Source organism: Chelonoidis abingdonii, chromosome 4, assembly GCF_003597395.2.
Source record: "Chelonoidis abingdonii isolate Lonesome George chromosome 4, CheloAbing_2.0, whole genome shotgun sequence".
Taxonomy (NCBI): Eukaryota; Metazoa; Chordata; order Testudines; family Testudinidae; genus Chelonoidis; species Chelonoidis abingdonii.
Window position 1 is genome coordinate 12,250,583 of NC_133772.1, and position 22,609 is coordinate 12,273,191.

Below are 22,609 nucleotides of genomic sequence, written 5' to 3' on the forward strand. Positions count from 1 at the left end.
GAGAGTTAGCCCAGTATTTGAATAATAGGTGGACACAGATGAGGTTGGTTTTTAGAGGGTCTGAGCACACACACAACACTAGTTCAAGTCAGTGGGAGATGCAGGTGCTCAGAAACTCTGAAATTTCAGGCCATTACTGTATATAAGGAAACAGACTTGAATGAAGCATAGGCTGTGGCGTTCTTTAGCTTCTGTCCCACAAATAGTTTCTTAGAATGTATTGCAAAGATCTGTAATTGCATTATTTCCCCCCTTATGCATACCTCCTGTTAGCAGAAATAAGCAGAGAAAATAAGCCCAGATCCTCAACTGGTGTAAATCATGACTCCATTGAGGTCAGTGGGGTTATGCAGGCTTTTTTTCTAGTTGTGATCTGGCCTTAAGTTTTCAATCGAGAGTTCAAGAAAGACAGAAGAGTTTATGAGATGGTACGAAACAGCATCAGCTGCAAAGGAGAAGGCTCTCAAGCAGTGCAGTTGTGAGAGGCCACAGAAAGGAAGCCAGTGTTAAGAGTGGAATGAGCTGAGGGGGAGAAGTTTGAGAAAAGGGCTTTCAGACAGGCTGGGGCAAGAGGATGGCAGGTTTTAACGAACAGCAATTTAGAACTAGATCCTTATTTCTAGACATTTTACTTCACTAGGCCTAATTGTCAGCTCATAGACTTTAAGGTCAGAAGGGACCATTATGATCATCTAGTCTGACCTCCTGCACAATACAAACCACAGAATCTTACCCATCCACTTCTATAACAAACCACTAGCCTATGTCTGAGTTATTGAAGTCCTCAAATTGTGGTTTGAATACCTCAAGCTGCAGAGAATGATGGCATTTCTCTGTCTGTCTATGATTTGACAACTTAAAGGCCCTCAGTTGACTTTGTTGGGTTTTCTATCAGGCACTAAATTGACTCAACAATGTAAAATAAAGAAAACAAAAGGCGCAACCTACAATGAGCTTTCTATATTAAGAAATATGATACAGTTATGATGTATCAAATAGTAATATCTTTTACTCTTTTTTTTTGTCCAGTTCATGTGCTTTCAAGAAACATGAGGGAGAAAATAGGAAATGCAATGCACAGAGCATTATTCCAAAGAGGTAATAGAAAACAAATGATCTATCATCACCCTCTGCTAGTTATGTTTCCTAATAATACAGTTATTCTCCCCCTCCCCTTCCAGTTTTCTAGGAAAATGAAATGTGCTAGTATCTGTTGCAGAGATGATCAGAAGGACTCATAAAAGATCTTAATATTTTGTTGTCATGTTTGAAAAATGCAAACGGATTGTTGTTATTTTCTTTATGCCAGGACGTGCTAATTGCAAATGCATGTATCAATTATGCATGTTGTGCACAGTTGGGGAGCCAAAATAAATATTTTTGGATATCGTTAACCGGGAATATCACTTTATCTTAGTGTCACTATCATTTTCCACATTGCAATGTTTTAGTTTACAACGTATGGCAGTAAGGTGGCTAATGGGAAAACCCAATTTTGTGTAATAAGATACATATTTTCCTCTTTTTCAGCATAGTTCCAGTAGCTATTATAGTTTGTATTTCACCTTTAGATATTTGGTTTTTCACCTCTAAATATTTAAATGTATGAAACTGAAAAGTCGGACTTGATTCTCCCTCACATTTCACTTTTTCCAGTCCCTTCTGTCTGTGCAAAGTGAATGAAAAATGCTGCCACCAGTTTGCATGAAAGGATAATTCTGCACCCACTTGAACGAGAGCACTAAGATCAGAAATAGCCTAGATTTGTTGATTTTTCTGGACAGGCTGCAAAGTCCATCTCTTTGAAGCACTGAGAAGCTCGAAGGAGCTGAGGATGGAATGTTTACTGGGAAAGTCTGATGGGGATTTTAAACTGTATTAGTCACATCACTGATAAAGGGACGTGCGGGAAGGGGGATTGGAAGAGGTGATGCAGCTTGGGTCAATGTTTCTCCTGTATCACCCGTGTTTTTAAGTATAAGTAGAGGGCACCCAGAACTTTGCATAAGCACCTTAGGCATGGAATTTGTAGAAGACTGAAAGCTTAATAAATAACTATGGAATTAGGTTCTTTTCTTTAGGTACTCAGACTTGAACTTTTTGACCGGTGAATAGACGCCAGTTGCAAGAATCAGGGTTTCCCTGCAAACATTTTGTGAACAGGGGAAAGGGATAAGAGGAAGATTTGCAAAGGCACAAAGGTCAGCAGGTGCACCACTCCCAATGAAAGTCAATGGGAGATGGGTGCCTAACTCCCATTTGTGCTTTTCAAATCCCCTCCCCCACTTCAAATTCATAGCAAATATTATTCACAACAAATAATTCCATCAGCTCTACTGACAAAATTGACACTGAAGTCAGTGGCGCCATACTGATTTATAGCAGCTGAGGGTCTGCCCCCGGGGCATTTCTCTGGATTTATTACAGCACTGTAGCCCCATAGTCTCTGGAACATATGTGCGCGGGTAGGGGTGGGGGAGCAGGGAGGTCCTGTCCTCTGGCACAAATGCTGCCAGAGTGTGGCCTTGAATTCTTTGAATCTGAGGGGTTTTTTAAAGTGTTTATTTAGCTAAGATCCTCTTGGCATATAAAAAATCTGATTGCCATAGAAATGTACATCTTCAAAAGTCACACTTTAATGCCAACGTCTTCATAGTTTTTGACCTCTCCCTGCCCGCACATTGTTTTAAAGTAGGTGCCATAAATATATTGTTTTTTTTCTTTTAGTTCCCTATGTCAAAGCACTGTTTTAATCAAAAGTAAGTTATGTAAAGGCCATTAGGTCAGCCCAGCCAGCAAAATGAAAACTGCAATACATCATTTATTTGTAAATGTCAGTGAAATCCAAAGATCAATATCTTTTCCAATGTGGATTATATTTATTATTTTGTTTAAATGTTAGGGTAGATGACTATTTCACAGGTAACTCTTATGCACAGTGCTAGGCTAGGACAGCTCCGAAGGCATCATCATTAGAATGCAATTTATCTTGTTTTAACCCCTTTGCAGCCATCAGACCATGCTCATATTTTGCTAGTTGGTGTTAAAGAAATGTTTATAAAACTGGATTTAATCCCTCTGGCTCCAAGGCACACCAAACGTCAGTGTAAAATGAGCTGCTCTCAATATCCTATCCTCCCTGCCTGTGTCTACGCTAAGGCTAGACTTGGTGCAGTGGCTCCTGAGAGACACAGCACAGAAGGAGCAACCCAGGAGGAGTAGGGACAAAGGTGGCTTTGTCACCTTTGCATGAACTGGATTCTGGGATGCTCCAAGGACTGAAATGAGCCTTCATGTAAAATAGAGCTGCTCTAATTCATAGATTCGCTGATTCCAAGGCCAAGAGGGACCGTTGTGATAATCTAGTCTGACCTCTGTAAAGCACCAGCCAGAGAACTGCCCCAAAATAATTCCTAGATCTTTGAGAAAATCATCCACTCTTGATATACAATCCCCCAGTGATGGGGACTCCACCACGGCCCTTGGTAAATTGTTGCAATGGTTAATTACTCTCACTGTTAAAAACGTACACCTTCTTTCCTGTCTGAATTTGCCTAGCTTCCACTTCCAGCCATTGGATCGTGTTGTACCTTTCTCGGTTAGGTCAAAGAGCCTATTATCAAGTATTTGGTCCCCATGTGGGTTCTTTTAGACTGTGATCAAGTCATTTTTTAACCTTCAAATGGGGAGAGATAGCTCAGTGGTTTGAGCACTGGCCTACTAAACCTAGGCTTGTGAGTTCAATCCTTGAGAGAGGCTATTTAGGGAACTGGGATTAAAATCTGTCTGGGGATTGGCCCTGCTTTGAGCAGGGGGTTGGACTAGATGATCTTCTCAGGTCCCCTCCAACCCAGATATTCTATGATTCTCTTTGTTAAGCTAAATAGATATATAGCAGCCTTACCTAGCCTGCCCATGGGCTGCTTTGCAGCCTAGTCTCCAAGTTGTTGTGACTGCTACAATCAGACCTTTGCTCAGCCCCTGTGCCAGGGCCTATGATGGGAGGCAGTACAGAGCTGCTTGTGTTCTTGTAATGCTTCCTCTGCACCCAGAGCAGTTTTCCCCCAGCTAGCTGAGACCCCTTAATTATGACTATGCATAATCAGCACAGTGTCTGAGGGGCCAAAATCCAGTTCTAGGTTTCATTTCCCTTCACATTTTCCAGTTTCTATTCCTGACACAGCTTCATCAGTGGTAACAGAAGTGCTAGTACAGGCCAGCCTGCTTTTAACCACCATTGTCTAGTTCTGCACAGAGCACTAGAAAACACAATGGCATGAATACCAAGAGCCAACTGCCTCCACTACAACTGGCAAACTGCAACCTTAATAGCAAAGAGTGGACTTTTGAGGGGGAGGGGTGATGTCTAGTGGAGAGAAAAGCCCCTGAGGCTGGTAAGCAGTGTTCAGGTTCACCAACTTGCAGGCACAGGTGTGTTCCCTTCAGTGCATTCCCCAGGCCTTTGTCCCTAAAGATGGGGATTCTGCTTAAAGCCTGAAGGTTTATTAGAAGTACAGTCCCTGAAAGTGCAAAAAGATGCCTCCTGCAGTACAGAAAGTGAAGCAAACAGAATTCTTTGTTCAGCCACTACTTAAAAGTTTAAACCAATTAATGAGATTTATGCAGGAATCCAAATTTAAGTAGGATGAGCTCAGAAGCTGTCTCTGCAAAGTGACACATCCTTATGCAGAAAGGCTCTGCCCAGCAGTGTTAAAATTCAAGAGCACAAAAGTTCCTGTAAAATAAAGCCACCATTCATACGACGCAGAGCATGTACTTTAGTGGTTACAGCAGGGGTCACTTTGAATCAGGATTTCTGGGTTCTATTCATGGGTCTGCTGGTGATTCACAGCATATGGATTACCAAAGCCACAAATGGAAATCTGGCACCCAACACCTGTTGAAAGTTAGTACCTTTGAAATATCCCCCACTGTGTGCAAGTCATATAATCCAAAAGTGTTTGCTGATTTCAGGTGCTTCCATTTTTGGTTGCTCAATCTGAGGAACCTCAGGCCTGATTTACAGAGGTGCTGAGCCCTCTCAGTTCCGATAGGACTCAATGGAGTTTCTCCAGAGATGAATTTGACCCAGTAGTTGAACTCTGTTTAAGTTCTAAAATATAACTTGATAACAGTGAATATTCTATGCCTGCTCCTCCAATGGGGAGGGACACCAGTGTCCCAGTACTCTTGGCATTTGCCAGTAAGAAGAGTTCTCAGTCTCGAAAAGCTACTGAGCAGTTTGACACTAGAAGCGACCAGGGATTTAAAACAGAAAAAAAAAAAAAAGAGAATGAAAAACATTCAGGGCTAATTCTGATCTCAGTCTCCTCAGCATAACACTGATGACTTGGATGAGGTCACCCCGGGTTTACACTAGTGTAAGAGAGAGGAGAATCAATCCCTTTGTTTTTGTGGATAATCATAAAATAGAGACACTCTGTGCTGTATATAACCCTTGACCTTTCTCTCCGTCTTTGCCATCTACCCACACAACATTTTCCTTCTATATTAACCCTTCAGAGGAATTTTTTTCAGGGCCACTCAATTAAAAAAGTGGTTAGTCCTATGCCACCTAGTGCACAAACTCAACAAGTGCTGCATCATCTTCTTGCAGCCTGTTAGTGTTGCAGAATGAAATGAGGAAGAAGCTGTAACCTAGACAGACATTACAAAACATAGTGTAGCAAAGAAAAAAAGAAGTGACAGTCTTTCTTGATAATAATAAACTGCGCCCTAGGAGGCAAATTGCTACTGTCTTATACCAAAAAAAGCAGTCTGCTTCCTGGGGAAGACAGGTTATTTCTTCTCAGCAAAAGAACTTTCTAATGTAATTACTATTGGGTACTTAGGAAGTGTGGCCAAATTGCACATTAAGGACCAAATTGTGTCCTTGGTTACTCTTTCTGTGGCTCTGTTGGACCTGATTCTCAGTTATGCTAAAGCCCTTTTACACTGTTCTGACAACCTAAAGGGCAAGGAAACAGATGACTTGAGAATACCCCCTGGCTCAGAGAGTCTCCCAGCTGGTGTCAGGCTGGCAGAGGGCTCTGCACCAGCTGGACTCAGTTCCTGGCATAGGGAGTGGATTGGAGCTGGGGTGTTGGAGGTGTGGCCAGAGTGCACTACACTATACTATAAAAAATTATTAAATGCATCCCATGCAGAGTCCTGCAGTACCACCTGTGGCTTCTCTCACTCTGTAAGCACAGGGTGAGGAACCACTGATCAATTTCATGCCTTTACTGCTATTGAGCTGAACCAACAAGCAATTTCTCCCAGTCTATCAAGGAAGATAGAAGTGTGACCACACGTTATACCTATTACATTTTAGTATTGATTTTAAAAATGTAAGTGTAATTTCAGTGCAGACCTTGGGCTCCTAGAATATTACCATTATCACCTGCCCTTAGTGCTGCAAATTATGGACATCCCTAATTTAGGCATTTAAAACGGCTAGTGCTGCTGTTGATATGTATTTGAGTGAAAACAGAATATTGCAATATTAACAATGGTTAAATAGCTTTTAAGAACAGACACCACCTAGTGGGGAAAATTATTTTCATCTTGTGAAGCTAAGAAGCTTGGTGGACCAAGACCAGTGGTCTCCGAACTTTTTTGATCACACACCCCTATCAGTAAAAAAAAAAATTTGAGCACACAGCCCGTGCCGTGCCACAGGGCCGGTTCTACCATTTTTGTCACCCCAAGCAAAAAAAAAAAAAGAAAAAAAAGCCGCTCGGACTCCCGCCTGAACTGCCGAAGCAAAAAAAGAAGAAAATAAAAAGTCGCCCGAACTGCCGCGCACCCCGAAGGATCCTCTTGCGCGCCCCACTTTAGAGACCACTGATCTAGACATGAAGGCTTTATATAATCCAGACTCAGATCATGCTATTTGATGGGTAATATTTTTTTTATCAGCTTTGGTTGCTGAACACATACCTGTTTTCGAATACCTCCTAAGATTCTTGGCTGGTAGATGGGAAAGAGCTAGCATCTTAAGGGATGAATCTGTAGTGCCCCCTGTTCAGCAAGTAATGACAGAAATGCAGTGATCAAACAATGCTACATTCGCAGGGCGTGGGAGAAGGTTTGGGTAGTGATAGAGCAGAAGGTTTCTGTCTGTGTCAGAAGTATCTATATGTCTATCTGTGGACTTACATGGGCCCATATGGATCACCATATTATTTTAACACCTGTACGGGGAAATGAAGGATGATATAACACACAGAATTGGGGCATGGTGGATTTCTTGCTTAAATATTCAGAAGAACTTTTATGAGGAATGGGATTAAAATGTAGAGATTTTGCTGTTACTCCTCAGCAGAAGAGATGTTTTTAAAAATAAGCATTTCATTCTCTTGCACTTAGGTGATTGTTCAGGAGTATATAACATTCTACAGTACAGCTGTTCTGAAATACACATTCCTGCTGATCTATTTCAGTCTATTCAGCATGGACTTCTTTACATTTCAATCAATGTATAGATTTAATGTAAACAAAGAACACCACAGTGGCAGGAAAGCAGTAAAATAGGGACACATGACAAACTTTCAGAGGTTTTGTGAATATTTTTCCCCGGTTTCCTAACTGGGACTTGTGATCTTTGCCTCAACTTCTCCTTGAGTTTCAGGATTGAATGAACCCAGCACCTGTATGCAAAACTTAGCTAACACTTCCATATTTCACTCCGTTTTGCATAAAAATTAGGCACAGGACCAGGATGCAAAATTTGTGTCCAGATCCAAACTTGAGAGTTTCAGAATTTAGTCCAGGCCTAATTGTGAACGTGGGATATCTTTAAATGCTATGGCAGCAGTGCCTAGTTTTCATTCCTTTTGCTAGACTATGCTTACATGCTGAGTAGCACAGAATAGGATTTTGTTTTTTTATTTTTTTTTACTACACAGAGGGATGGAGTCATTTCAAACTCTCTTCCCTACTTCCTGCAGACTGAACTAAGTAAAAGAGATACTTAATGGGAAGTTTTGTCCTTTTAAAAAATTTGACCTCCAAAGGATAAAGTATCATCAGGAGATGCAGATAGGGAAGCTACCATAGTAAGACCACAGGTAAATGCAGACTACTTTAGTGATTCAACAGTAACTGCCAGCTAGCCAGATATGTGACAAAAGAAGAAAGGAAGAATATTCTCTAGGGGATGAAATAACAAGAGACAGCAGTGCAGTTTGGCAGACAGGAGGGACCTTTTGTGTTGCCAAAGTCCATTAGAGGTGTGAATATTTTGCTGCAAAAGAGGGGCTATCATGAATGTTTAAACTAAGAACACAAAAGGGGGACCAGAGAGCTGCAGCCAGGTTTCTTGTGGAATTAATTAGTTAGCCAGTCAAGTATTTGGTAATTATGGGTGTCAGTTAACAAAGAGAGACACAGAACTGCTGATCTAATTAGAATATGAAAATGGTGTGAATTGGGGCGGACATTAGTGGGGGTGAGATGTGATGAGGAACAGGAATGAAGAAATGTGCTGTGGGTGGGGGGTGATGGATGACTCAGGGGGCTGGTTATACAATATGTAGTTTTAACGTTTGTCTCACCACGTTGCAGAGAAGCCTGTACTGACAGTGACAAAAGCATTGGCATCTAATTGCTGTTTGGTGGCCTGTGTGTTGTTACTTTGGGGTCTATCTGCTCAGTTCCTTTTGGAAAAGTGTCAATACTACAAGGTGATCACCCGTCTGGTTGGAGAAACTGACTCCCTTCTTGGCAGCCTCAGCAGAGAGGCCAAGGGTTGAATGAGTTTCAACCCCAAAGGTGGAATGCCTCCAGATCAGCTTCAAGTCCCACTGGTAGGGAAGATTACCCTGCCGCTGCTTGTGATGTAGTTCTTCTGTGAGATAACCAGAATACCTTAGTTTCCAGGGCTGGCAATTCAGCACTAACGGTGTGAAAAAACAATAAAGAAAATGTAAGAATGGGTCAGCTTGCTTTGCCTGATTGGTCTATTTGCTATGGGGTTGGACAGGCAGACAGGCTGCCTGAGTTCTGTTCCTTGTTCTGCCACTGTCCTTGACGTATAGCCTCAGGAAGGTCACTTCTCTTTGTCCATCAGTTTCCCGCCCTGTGTAAAATGAGGATAGTGATACTGGCCCAAACTTGTAAAGCAGTGGGTGGGCTATGGATGAATAATGCTATGTTGCAGCTGTATTGTTATTTATTTAAGATCATGGGTTCAAAATTTTCACTCTGAAAGTTGTGTTCTCAGTTTATTTGGAATAACAAAAGGATCCTTGCTGGAGGGGGATAGAAATATTCTACCGAAGCAGTAATTGGAGTCTAATGCCTGTGACTAGAGTTTTCTAAAGGGCTCTGCACCCACAACTAGGTCCAGACTTGCAGAAGAGCTTAGCGCTCATTTGGTCACCTAAATAAGATTTTCAGTGGTTTAGTACATTGTGTGTGTGTGCTGGGTGCAGATTAGAAATCATTTACTTTTTTTTAGAAAAATGTTTTGATCCTAAACTGGGGTCAAGAAAGTTCATTCAACCCTCCCACAAAAAAGAAAAGTGTTTGGTCACTGCAAAACAAAAACTTTTCTGTTTTCAGGTTTCATCTTTTTGACAAAAATCTGAACATTTTTTATAGAAAATTTTCAACAAAAATTCTTTGTCTTGTTTTCAACAAAATTTTTCATTTGGAAAAAAAAATTCTGGTCAAATCTAGTTCTGCACTCTTGTGAAAAAGTGGTCACAAGTTTCACAAAGGGAGCCTCTGTGCACTGAGCATTTTATGAAAATCATAATTAATTTAATTGTTTAAATGGAAGTAGAGTGTTTTTGAAAATGCAACTTCAATTTTAGATGAAAAATCTGGCCTATATTTCCTCAATTTAAGGCAGCTAATCTTTTGGGGATCTTTCTTCCTGCAACACAGACAGCAGGCTTTGTAATATTTCTTAGGAAACATGTTGTTTTGTAATCACCCTTGAAATCAGCATATATTTAAATTAATGGCAGGAAGGAAAGGGGGTTTATTAACATGAACAGCTATTGCAAGTCCTGAAAACCTAGTAGATCATTTTGTAGGTTCACAAACAAGTTGCACAATATTTGTACTTATCCCTCAGCAAGAGAAAAGGAAAAGAAGGATGGTTAGGAAGCAAAAACTACAATTTCACTCAGGATAAAACATCAAATAGCTCCTATGAAGGTAAAATAAAAATAGATTTGAGAGTGGCTTGGACTGGAACAATATTTCAAGCATGGCTAGCTGTTAAAAATGAGCTAATTCAGAAGAGGCGCATTTAAATAAATATAATGCAAAGATATAATGGCACAATATAATAGTTTTGAATGGGGAAGTCTAATGACTTTGAGTACATTTTACAGGGCAATTAATACACATGGAAATGTTATTCCATTCAACTGATGGAAAGAAAGGAAAATAATTTTTTTTAAATTGCTTCAAGAAAAAGGGGATGGTTGTGACTGATAAAAATAGGGTTTGATTTTCTTTTCAAAAGGATCACTGCTTACAAACATCATAAAAGGAAAAATAAGCATGTCAGGTTCTATAATGTAGCTTGTAAAATTCAGAATGATTTGGTTTCTAAAGAGGGCAATTAGGCTGCTTTTGCATATGCACGAGACTTTTATGGAATAGGACCTTTCCTCATCCCCTTTTTTTCCTCCCCTCATCAACAACCTAAAAAGATATCTTATTCCTATTAAACCTCATGCATCGTCCCATTCAATTCATGAAGGGGACTATTGCTACTGATTAATGCATGCAAATGCCTGGACTCTTTTAAGAGATTATTAGGTTTTATTGACACCAACAGAGGATACAGACGAAGGAACATTAACTGGTTTAGGCTCAGGTTAGAATAAGGATTCTGAGGGCATAAAATGGGAATATGCCACATGGGGTCAGTTCTTCATAGTGGGATTGTGAGAGATACATGTGTATTTATGTATATATGCCTAGTTTTCTTTGCATTCTGTCGAGCAGGATTCTAGGGGTTTAAACAGGGTTTCCCTCTTGGAGGGAAGAACCAGCCACTGAATTGCCATTAGGGTTGGGGTTGGGGTTGGGGTTAGGGTTATCTTTTTTTTTTTTTTTCCTTCGCTGCTTGGGGTGGCAAAAAAGTTGGAGCCAGCCCTGGAAATAGCACTCCAATTTTAGGTATTTTTGACATGCACAGTGAACATGATCCTTGAAATTGTGTATAAGGAATATTCCTGACTCGTCTTTGTTTAGATCCATTGCTTTTTGCTGTTGCATTCGTGCAAGACCTCAGTCCCCTACGGTGGTGTAGCTCTGACACAGCAGCCACAAGCATCATTCCTGTTGAAGTTGCAACCACATAAATAAAGTTGCATAGGGAGAGGACTAGGAATGAAGATGCATGAGCCTGGCACATAAATTGTGGACACATCAACAAGAAATGAGTCAAGTCAGGACATGTCGCATTCAGTGATTTTAAACCTGTGTACTAAATACCTCAGTAGTGAAGAGAGATGGGAAAAATGACAAACAGCTTTTCTGGCATCTTCCAAGCTCAACTTCATCCATAAATTTTGAACCCCAGGTTCACTTCATTCCAGTTCTTCTCATAACAATTATTGTAATAACTCACTTTGGTTTAGGAAAAGAGGCACTGTGCTGGGTATCTGAAGGTCATGAGTTCTAACCTTACCTCTTTCATTGACTGTTTATCACAAGTTATTAGTCTTGATTCAGTAATTACTGGGTGAAAAGTCTCTGGCCAGTATTGTGAAAAAGGTTGGACTAGATGATGATAGTGGTCCCTTCTGGCCTTGGAATCTATGAAACTCAGTTCAGATGCTTCTCTATAGAGAGGTGAGTCAGTCACCACTGCCCTCGAAAAAGAGCCAACTTTGAGCTCTAGCAGTGTTTTTTTTAATTCATAAATAAATATAACATATGCTAACAGATGGTTCATTAGCCAGTTGTTATGGTGATCAGCATTTCAGCCAATTAAAATCCTTTCCCGTAGCTTTAAGAATGCCAGTGATCGGAACATTTAAATTCCCAAGTAACAAATAGATTCACTGGAGCATAGGACTAAAACAAAAGGCATCTTTGCAGTTTGATTGAGAAGGATGGACCAAGGGGAAGGGAGGCATGGGGACCTGGGAGGGAAATAACATTTAAACATCACATGTCTCTCAGTGGTTAATAAATCCGAGGGAACCAAACCTAATTAATTAATGAGGGGAAGAGAGAGAGAGAAAGCAATGTGCATCATCACATCTCTTTGCTACTGGCAGAACCCATATAGGTTTTAGAAGGGGCTTTGAAATGGACATCAATTCATTGACATTAGAATGTTTCCTGGACACTGTACTGGTTCATCATTCAGCAAGGGAAGGGTTAGCACTCTCAGATAGTGGTTGGTAAGAGGCATCAGTAACCCTCTGCATGAGCATGACAAGTGGAAAGGCACAACTGGTGCATTTCCTCGGAGGTTGATTGTGCAACCCTCTCTCACCTTTGTGAGCACTCAGTCCTGTGAACGGTGCTACTAAGATCCCTGGGAGTCCTGGCTGCCATGTGAGAATCTTCTGAGGTGTGCACTCCCAGGAGTCAATTGCATGAGTCACATTGAGGAGTACAGCAACAGGCAGTAAGATATGTATTGAGAACATACTTCCCTTGCCCAACTCAGAGCCAGAATTCCAAGTGCTCAGCACCCACAATTGAGGCCAGATTTCAAAAGTGCTCAGTGCCTAACATGGAGCTGATGTGCCAAAACAAGCTTTCCTGGAAACCTGTCCCCAGTTGTGGGTGCTGAGTCCTTACGACTATTCTGGCTTTTGTGGTTATACCTGTGTCAGCTAGGCAGCTGGAGGGGCTGTAACAAGACCGCTCATGTACTGTTCCCTGGGGTGAGTTCAGGCTGCACAGTGTAGCCTTTTAATTAGAAGCTCTGAGTCTCTGGGCCAGATTCAAAGGTATTGAAAGTCTAAAGGGAATCTAAATTGGTGTGATTTATATGCAGAGGGGCCCGAGGAGAGAGGTGCTTAGCAAGAAAGCAGCTAACAGGAGAGGGTTACACTTTTTAATTTATAACTCCTTCTGGCCTCTGGGCATGTAACATGCCGCCTTACACACCCTCTCTGTATGTACAAAGATGAGAACCTGGAACAGCTCCAATTCTCCAACCTTCCCCAGTACTATATCAGCCATGAGTAAAGAAACCTCCACTACAGGGGTGGCCAAACTTACTGACCCTCTGAGCTGTAAAGGACAATCTTCAGAAGTTCAAGACCTGGTGTGCATCCTGAGACACCCCCTCCCCCCCTGCTGGGCAGAAGCCCCAATCCCTACCCCACTACTGCTGCAAGGCAGAGGTCCCAAGCTCCCCAACCCCAGTCTGGGAGGTGGAAAATGGGTTGGCAGGGGGGCTCCGTAAGCTGCACTTTAACAGTAAAAGAGCCACATGTGGCTTGCAAGCCACAATTTGGCCACCCCTGCTGTACTATTTCACCTGGGTTACATGCTTCACCGATTTGAGACTAGGAAGAAATTTTACCTCATGATGTATGCACGCAGGTGGAATATCTCAGATGAGAAAGCAGTCAAGGTAGCAAGGCCTTTTCCTCAGGGGTCAGTGTCTATATAACTTCTAGATGTCTGGCCCTGGGTAAAAAGCCTGATCTTTTCAAAAGCATCCTCTTCTCCCTCCCCCCCAGCTCACAAGCAAGCATCTTATGGCTCTCCCCCTCAACACCTATCTCAGTGAAGGGAGCACTTGTACCGGGTTAATCCTTTGTCCACTGAGAATCCGGTACTGGCCTTGTCTAAGTGCATTATGATTGGTTCCTGCCTTCCTCTGAAGTCTGCATGACCCCTTTGCAGGAGACGTGAGTCTGGATTTGATGAGTCCACTGGTTTATCAGGCCCAGTGATTCTCCTGTTTTAATCTCTGCTGCTTTTGGAACCTCTTAGGAGACCCAAAAATAACTCCCACAGACAATCAGATCAGATTATTCTAATGAAGGCTCAAAAATTAAAAGCAAATGGCTCCAAATGAGCTTCTCTAACATTTCTACATATGTCTGTGAGGAGCAGTGTTGTGCTTGAATCAGCAGGTCTGCAGCAAGAGATGGCTATTGTCAGAAGTTCAGTTTTCTTCCCCCCACCCAGTAGCTAAAGTGAACATCCCAAGTGAAAGCTGCATGTTATCAGTAACTCCATTTTATGCTTGTAATTGTCTTTTATCTGCTGGAGTCGACAGTGTCCAGCTCACATCTGTTCTTGATTCACTCTATGTAAACATCAGATGGGGAAAGAATAATTTTTCCATCTGTGCTGGAGAAAGAAAAAAGATAGTATGAAGCTAATAACATTCCAAAGTCCCTTTCCTTCACCCCGGGTTGTGTCTATCTTTTTGATGGCCCCTATTTATATATTTTTCCTGCACCTGTAACATCTTAGGCAATACGAAGTGCTCATCCAGCTGGTCTGAGCTGGATGCAGATCAGGAGAGAACTACAAGATATTGTTGTATTATCTCAGAGATTGTTTCCACAGGGAAAGGAAAAGAATGGAACTCATGAACATGTCCATCCTGCAAGATGCAGAGCATCTTGGTGAGGTGTGTATATGTGAATAAAGAATATAATATCATAATTATAATTATAGATGCGACTTATCTAGGCTGTATCCTAACTGAATATATTGTACAACGCGAATATAGAAGTGACACAGTAAATTTTAAACTGCAAATTGAAAAGTGAAGGAAAAAAAGAAGCACGTTTGGTGCTGATGAAAATTGCTGGGTTAACAAAGTGTGAGACTGGGGTCTTCTGTTTATGAGCAGGCTTCCCCATCACTGCACTCTCAACAAGCCTTGAGTCCTGACCTCTGAGAGAATAGAGGAAGGCACTTAAGCTCTAAGGCCCATTCAAATCATGGCCTCTCTGCTGAGACACTGAACAAGGCTGCCAGCTGTGAAATCACCATCATAATTACTAAAGCTTTCATTTGCTCTCTACATGTGGGGCCTTCTAGCATGGATATGATGGCAACATGCACTTCAGAGGAGTACATATGTAGATAGATCTGAATTCAAAGCAGTCCTTGATGGTGCTCAGGAGGTAACTAACAGCTTCTGTGGTTTCTGAACATGCAAATACATCCCATCATTTATGCAAACCCTTCAACCTTCATGGTGAAGGAAAGGGAACTTAATTTCAGTAGCATTGACTGACCTTTCAGAATCAAGTTCCTCTTTCTTAATTCACAGGGTTAGCAAGAGCAATGTTGTCCTCACATTAGCTTCATGCAAAGAGCCTATTGAAAAATTTGGAAGCCAATCTGATGAGGAACATTGATAAGGAAAATCTTGAGCATGCCTCGGGCTGGGAGCAGCTAATGTTGTAAGGGATAACCCCAAAGAGACAGGGAGCAGGGAGTTTCATGTGGGGGACTGTAATGGCCTTGGCCGGGGCTCAGCTCCTGGTCGCAGGGGCTGAGCGAATGAAGTCGGTAGTCCGAGCCCTTGGGTAGGGCCGGCGGCGAACGAACAGTTTTCGGGGCTCTGGTCCTTTCGTGCAGGGCAGAGCAGTAAGCAGTTTAGGGGCTCTGGTCCTTTCGTGCAGGGCAGAGCAGTAAGCAGTTTAAGGGCTCTGGCCTTTGGGACAGGCAAGAGCACCAAGCAGTTCAGGGGCTGGCCCTTGGGGACAGGGCAGAGCACCAAGCAGTTCAGGGGCTCTGGCCCTTTGGGGCAGGGCAGAGCACCAAGCAGTTCAGGGGCTCTGGCCTTTGGGGCAGGGCAGAGCACCAAGCAGTTCAGGGGCTCTGGCCCTTTGGGGCAGGGCAGAGCACCAGCAGTTCAGGGGCTCTGGCCCTTTGGGGCAGGGCAGAGCAATAGGCAACTGGAGGCAATCGGGTTAAGTAAAGGAAGGGGGGAGTCTGCCACCCTTAAGGGGTGGCAGGGGGAACGCAGGCCCTCCCACTCCACTGCGTTCCAGCCCGGGGCCCTAGTAGCGGCGGTCGCCGCTAAGGCGGTCAGTGGGGATCCTGGCCCGAAACACACTGACCGGGTGAGCGGCAGGGTCCCACTGAACACACTGCCGATGGTCAGTGGGATCCTGGCCGATGCACACGACCATCGGCTCGGGCCCTTCTGCGGCCTGACTGTAGTCAGCTGCCCCCGGCTGCTTCCAATCCCCCTCCCTGGGTACCTGCCTTCGCCGGTGTCGTCCAGGGGTTCCCAGATCATAGGTTCCTCAGCCGGCTCGGCAGCGGGGGTCCAGTCCAGTCCTCGGGGTACCGGGTCCAGGTGGTCCGATCCAGTCCTCAGCATCCTGGGTTCGGCGATCCGGTCCAGTCCTCGGGTCACGGGGTCCGGTCCGTCCCCCCCTGTCCCGGGGTTCGGGTGGTCTGGTCCGTCGTCCGCAGGGCGAGCGCCGAAGGCGCGGCCCCCCCCCACCTTGGGGCCTCTTCGGGTGTCGGCCCAGGGAGGTCAGGCCAGGACCCCTCCGGATACCGAGCGTGGGGTAAGCCGGGCCCAGCGGGAGCTCGGGCACCCACATCTACCTTCTCCGGCGGCCTCCTTCTAACTGAGGGCTGGGACCAGGTTTTTATACTTCCTGTCCCACCCCCTGACTTCCTGGGGGCGGGAACAGGCAGAGGGGGCCTTGAACTTCCGGTCCCGCCCCTTGACTTCCTGGGGGCGGGGATAGGCGGCCGGGCCTCTGCCCGGCACTGCAGGGTTCCTAGCCTATTCCCTGTCTCAGGAGCGTGGGGGAGGGGACCCCCCTCGCTACAGGGACCTGTGGCCCTAATTTTCTCCCCCTGGGCAGGTGGGCTCTTCTGTCTTTTTCCACTGACTTCAAGTGCACTTCCACCTTTATATTTCCCCCTTCCACAAGGCAATGGTTCATTGACACAGACCTTAACTTTTGTTCAATTTCTCAAGTTTTTCTCCAGCTTCCCTTCCCTCTTGATTTTTTTGGCTGCTTACACAAACAAAGCATGTGGAAGGCTTTCTAGTCCCCTCATTTCAAACAGGTGTGCATGTCTCAACTCTGGCACCACACTACCTGACTCAGTTTAAATGCTTCTCCTTTCCTCAAAGGAATGCCTTAAAGATAGGGGAACAAAGAAATCCCTCCACAGCAAGATCACATTATTGAACTCTGAGCACTCCTAGCACAGCTCTCTTCATGTGCCCCAGCACTAGGGTGACCAGACATCCCAATAAAATCAGGAATATTGCATTTTGAGGAGTTTGTCCTGCGTCCTGACCAGAGTATGGTTGGGGTGCCATTTGTCCCAATATTTTGTTTCCTGGTCTTCGTCGGCAATTTGACAGAGAGTCCTTCAGTCACAGATGGTCTTCGGCGGTATTTCAGTGGCGGGTGCTTCTGTCTTTGGTGGCAAGGTTTATTACCCAATGCTGAAGTACCACCGAAGACCATCCGTGACTGAAGGACTCTCCACCTAATTGCCGCCGAACTTCCGGATGGGTGAGTGTAAAACAAACAAACAAAAAAACCACCCCCTCTGTGGCAGTCTTGATATTTTCCCCTTAACATCTGGTCACCCTGCCTGGCACAGAAACAAACATGATGAAAAATCTAGTGTTGAGAGAGCAACACCCTAAACACACACTGGATGAAACTGACTCCAAATGTGATGGGAACAAAGGTCGAATTCATATTTTTATAAGAACATATCACCAAGTCCTCTCAAGGAAGAGTAAAGCCAATAGATCAGAATGAGCCAAAATAAATCAGTAGAAATTGTACCAATTTACACTAGTGATCAGTACAGTCCAGCACTCCTAATAGAGCCAGACATTCAACATTTTGAGGTCCACGTTTAATTTGACACAGGATGGCAGATCCTTTGGACTCCGCATTGGGCTGCAGTGTTCTGTTGTCAACAGGTGTTTGAACCCTGTTTAGAGATGCAGAGATGCGGGTAGTGATCAATCTATCGGGGATCGATTTATCACGTGTAGTGTAGATGCGATAAATTGATCCCCGATCGCTCTCCCATCGACTGGTGAACTCCAGCTCGGCGAGAGGCGGAAGAAAAGTAGTCGGGGGAGCTGCGGCCATCGATTAAGCCACCTACCCTGGCATTGTCTTTCTGTCAGTGAATAATACCTGATGCTTTCGAGGAAGGCAAGACAACTACAGTCTGTCTCAAATCCCTCCTATTCCATTCACCTAGATCCTCCCTTTCTAATGCACCACCTGCATTGGCTTTGCAAATAAATACAATCATTCCGCACCGTGTGTATGTAAATATGGAACCTTACATGTTTGGAGTCAGTGTTGCTTGCTCTCACTATTTTATCATGAGCCTCCAATATTTGGTGTTTCCCTTAAAGCCCCATTTCCTGGAGTCATGTGATTTATTTTTTTAAGTAAATTTGTAGTTCACACGGTTTCAGGGGGAAAAAAGCTTCAAAAAGAAAACCAAGGGCACAAAAACAAGAAGCCAAATTAAAAGAACCTACACACTTCATTAAAAAACAGCACAGATTTCACAGTCTTTGCTACACTTTCCAGAGTACTATGTGCCATGGCCAAATACACCGCCCCCCCCCCCACACACACACACTTTGTTTCAACCATCACTCTGTTTGTTTGCTGCATCAGCTTACCAGGAAAAAAAAAGTTGGAGCCTTGTCTAGACTGGCATCGGAATATCATGAGCACTTGTTTGAATATCAAAAGTGAGTTAGCTCAATCTTGCACTTTAATGCAGCTGAGTGTGTTTACGGCTATTGGGTATGAATTTAATTTTCTTAGAGGCTGTGGAGAGGAGGAAAATAGTTTTTGTTGTTTGTGTTTTTTTAAACTCAGCATTAGCTTCTCCTTCCGGTTGATGCTCAAAGCATCATCTCAGCAATGCTACAACCCTAGAAGTCAGGATCCTGAGAACACACCCAAATATGGGTCAACTGATTAGTGTCATATTGCACTCCTAATAGACATCCAGCAGTCTGCTCTAGAGTGTGTTTGGAATTTTTCCTATTTGGATATTTTTCAAAAGAAAAAATTCCAGGTTTCCTGTTGGAAATGACTTTGTTTTGAAATTTAAAGTAAATAAAGTAAAACTGTTTATTAAAAAATGGTCAAAATCAAACGGAAATGTTGCAAAACAGTTTAAACAAAATGCTTTGATTGACCCAATCATTTTTTTTTTATTTTCAGTTTGCAAAAAAATTGGGATTTTAACTTTTTGCTCGTTTGGGATGGGAAAGCTGTTGGAAATCTTGAAAATGTTCATGGGACAGGAAAACCATTTCCTGCCCAGCTCTTGTCTGTTCCTTCTCTGCCTTAGGTGGTACTTGGTACACATGATTTGACAATAGGTCCATCAGGCCCAGAATCCTATCGCCAATAGGAACATCTTCAGCAGAAAACAAGAAAATAAACACAGCTACTGTGTGTCAAATTCATCCATCCTTGGTGGAAATTATTCCAGTAGACATATACTAGGTACTTGCACCTATGCTATGGATGAAAGAAATATTTATTTTCTGACTTCCTTGGCAATCGGTATATGTCCTGAAGCATGAGACTTGATTGCCTCTATTTTATCATGCATAGCTGATATCATGATATTAATGGTCATAAAATTATCCAGACCTTCTTAAAAACTCAGTCACAGTGCTTGACTCAATGTTCACTTACACAGCTGGCATCTTTCAAAGCTTGCATGCACAGGGGTTGTGAGAATCTTAAGACATCTGTGACGTTGCAGTCTATATGATTTTGTAAAAATTTGATAATGAGTGAATGTAATGTAACTGGAATATACTTCATGCAAAAGGTCTCTTGTAAGGTATCGTTACAAAGCTTATAATCTACTGAATGTGATCATCCTATTTGTATAAATGTACCACCCTTGTATCTGAAACTAGAAATATGAAATATAACTGAGGGCCTATTGTAATTTTGCAAAGTGTGGGCCATTACTAGTGGTTTAGAATCTTGACAACTCCCATTAACCAGGACAATTGACTGCAGATGGGTGTGGTTTACCTGTAAGTCTTCCTGTATATGTATGTGCTGGCAAGTGAGCAATGAAGTCTTGCAGTGACATGTGATCTTGTCACCTGAACTGGAATCCATCTTTAACCTGGTGTCTTTCCATTGAGAAGGAGGGGGTGGAAACCCAGAGAGGGATAAAGGATTCCCGCCTTGTGCAAAAGATGCATAAATGGGTGGAACAGAACAAAGAGAGGGGAGGAGCCATCATGAGAAATCCCCTAGCTACCACCTGAGCTGGAACAAGAGTTGTACCAGGGGAAAGAATTGTGCCCGGGCCTGGAAGGTGTCAGTCTGAGGAAAAAACTTACTGAAGCATCTCTGAGGGGGAGATTATCTGTATTCAGTTTGATTAGTCATAGATTTGTGCATTTTATTTTATTTTACGTGGTGACTTACTTTGTTCTGTCTGTTACTACTTGGAACCACTTAAATCCTACTTTCTGTTGCTCTGTCTGGCAACAGGCGCAGGTAGAGGAGACAGAAGGTGATAGGGAATAGCCAGCATGGATTTGTAAAGAACAAATCATGTCAAACCAATCTGATAGCTTTCTTTGATAGGATAACGAGTCTTGTGGATAAGGGAGAAGCGGTGGATGTGGTATACCTAGACTTTAGTAAGGATTTGATACGGTCGCGCATCGATATCCTTATCGAAAAAACTAGGCAAATGCAATTCTAGGATGGGGCTACTATAAGGTGGGTGATAACTGGCTGGATCCCATACTCAGAGAGTAAGTTTATATGGCTCCCAATCCTGCTCGAAAAGGTATAACAAGTGGGTTCCGTAAGGTCTGTTTGTTGGGAGGGTTCGGTTCAATATCTTCATCAACGACTTAGATGCTTGGCAAGAAAGTACGCTGTTAAGTTGCAGAAGATACCAAGGGAGGGATTGCAACTGCTTGGGCGACAGGGGTCAAAATTCAAAATGATCTGGACAAATTGGAGAAATGGTCTGAGATAAATCGGATGAAGTTCAAATAAAGACAAATGAAAGGCTCCACTTAGGAAGAAAAGAGTTTCACACATACAGAATGGGAAGCGATTGTTCTAGGAAGGAGTATGGCAGAAAAGAAGATCTAGGGGTCATAGGGACCACAAGTAAATTGAGTCAACAGTGTGAACGGTTGCAAACAAAGCAAAGGCTGATCTGGATGCATTACAGGTGTTTTGTAAAAGACACGAAAAGCATCTTCCCCTACTCTGTGCTGGTTCAGGCCCAACGGAGTATTGTGTCCAGTTCTGGCCCCGCTTTAGAAGCATGTGGAGAAACTGGAGAGGGCAGAGAAGAGCAACAAGAATGATTAAAAGGTCTTGAGAACATGACCTATGAGGAAGGCTGAAAGAACGGGTATTTTAGTTTGGGAAAGAAAAGACTGAGAAGGGGACATGATAGCAGTGTCAGGTATCAAAAGGGTGTCATCAGGAGGAGGGAGAAAAGCAGTTTTGTCACCTTAGCCTCTAATGTATATTGAACCAAGAAGCATATTGGTGCTTACTGCAGCAAGGGAATTTAGGTTACATTAGGAAAAAGTTCCTAACTGTCAGGGTAGTTAAACACTGGAATAAATTGCCTAGGGAGGTTGTGGAATCTCCATCTCTGGAGATATTTAAGAGTAGGTTAGATAAATGTCTATCAGGGATGGTCTAGACAGTATTTGGTCCTGCCATGAGGGCAGGGAACTGGACTCGATGACCTCTTGAGGTCCCTTCCAGTCCTAGAGTCTATGAATAAAATCAATTTTTACTTATTGATTAACTCAGAGTACGTATTGATACCTGGGAGAGCAAACAACTGTGCATATCTCTCTATCAGTGTTATTGGGGGCAAATAAATTATGAGTTTACCCTGTATAAGCTTTATACAGGTAAAATGGATTTATTTGGGTTTAGACTCCATTGGGAGTTGGGCATCTGAGTGTTAAAGACAAAAACACTTCTGTTAGCTGCTTTCAGGTAAACCTGCAGCTTTGGGCAAGTAATTCAGACCCTGGGTCTTTGTTGGAGCAGATGGGAGTGTCTGGCTCAGCAAGACAGTGTGCTGGAGTCCTGAGCTGGCAGGGAAAGCAGGAGCAGTAGTAGTCTTGGCACATCAAGTGGCAGATCCCAGGGGGTTTCTGTGATCCAACCCGTACCAACATCAAATACTCTTTTTCAAGGATGTGAGAATGTCAATACTGCCTGTCGCACATGAATAAAAATTGCGTTTTAATGGTCAATAGTCTAATAACCAGTCTGTTTAAACTTTTATGAATATGATATATACAATCTATGGTCTATGAATTATGCACGTGCCTCAGATGGCTGGGAGACAAGAAATGGCCCCAGTTCTACATTCAAACCATTTTCAGATTCACTTTCACTCTTGTCATTTTACCTACAGCCTCTGCACCCAATACTTCACTTATCTCTGTGGTGTATCTATGTATCCAGGACACTGTGTCAGTATGTTTAATTTGCTAAGGACTGTGCTTTCTGCAGAGTCTGACAGCCATTTTGTCTTCAGTGCAGACCTTCAGAAGAAATGCACATATTGTGCTCCTTCATGGAGACTTCAAGGATGTTCTTGTTTTACTATTCTCTTACTCTATTATAAAATAATTTGG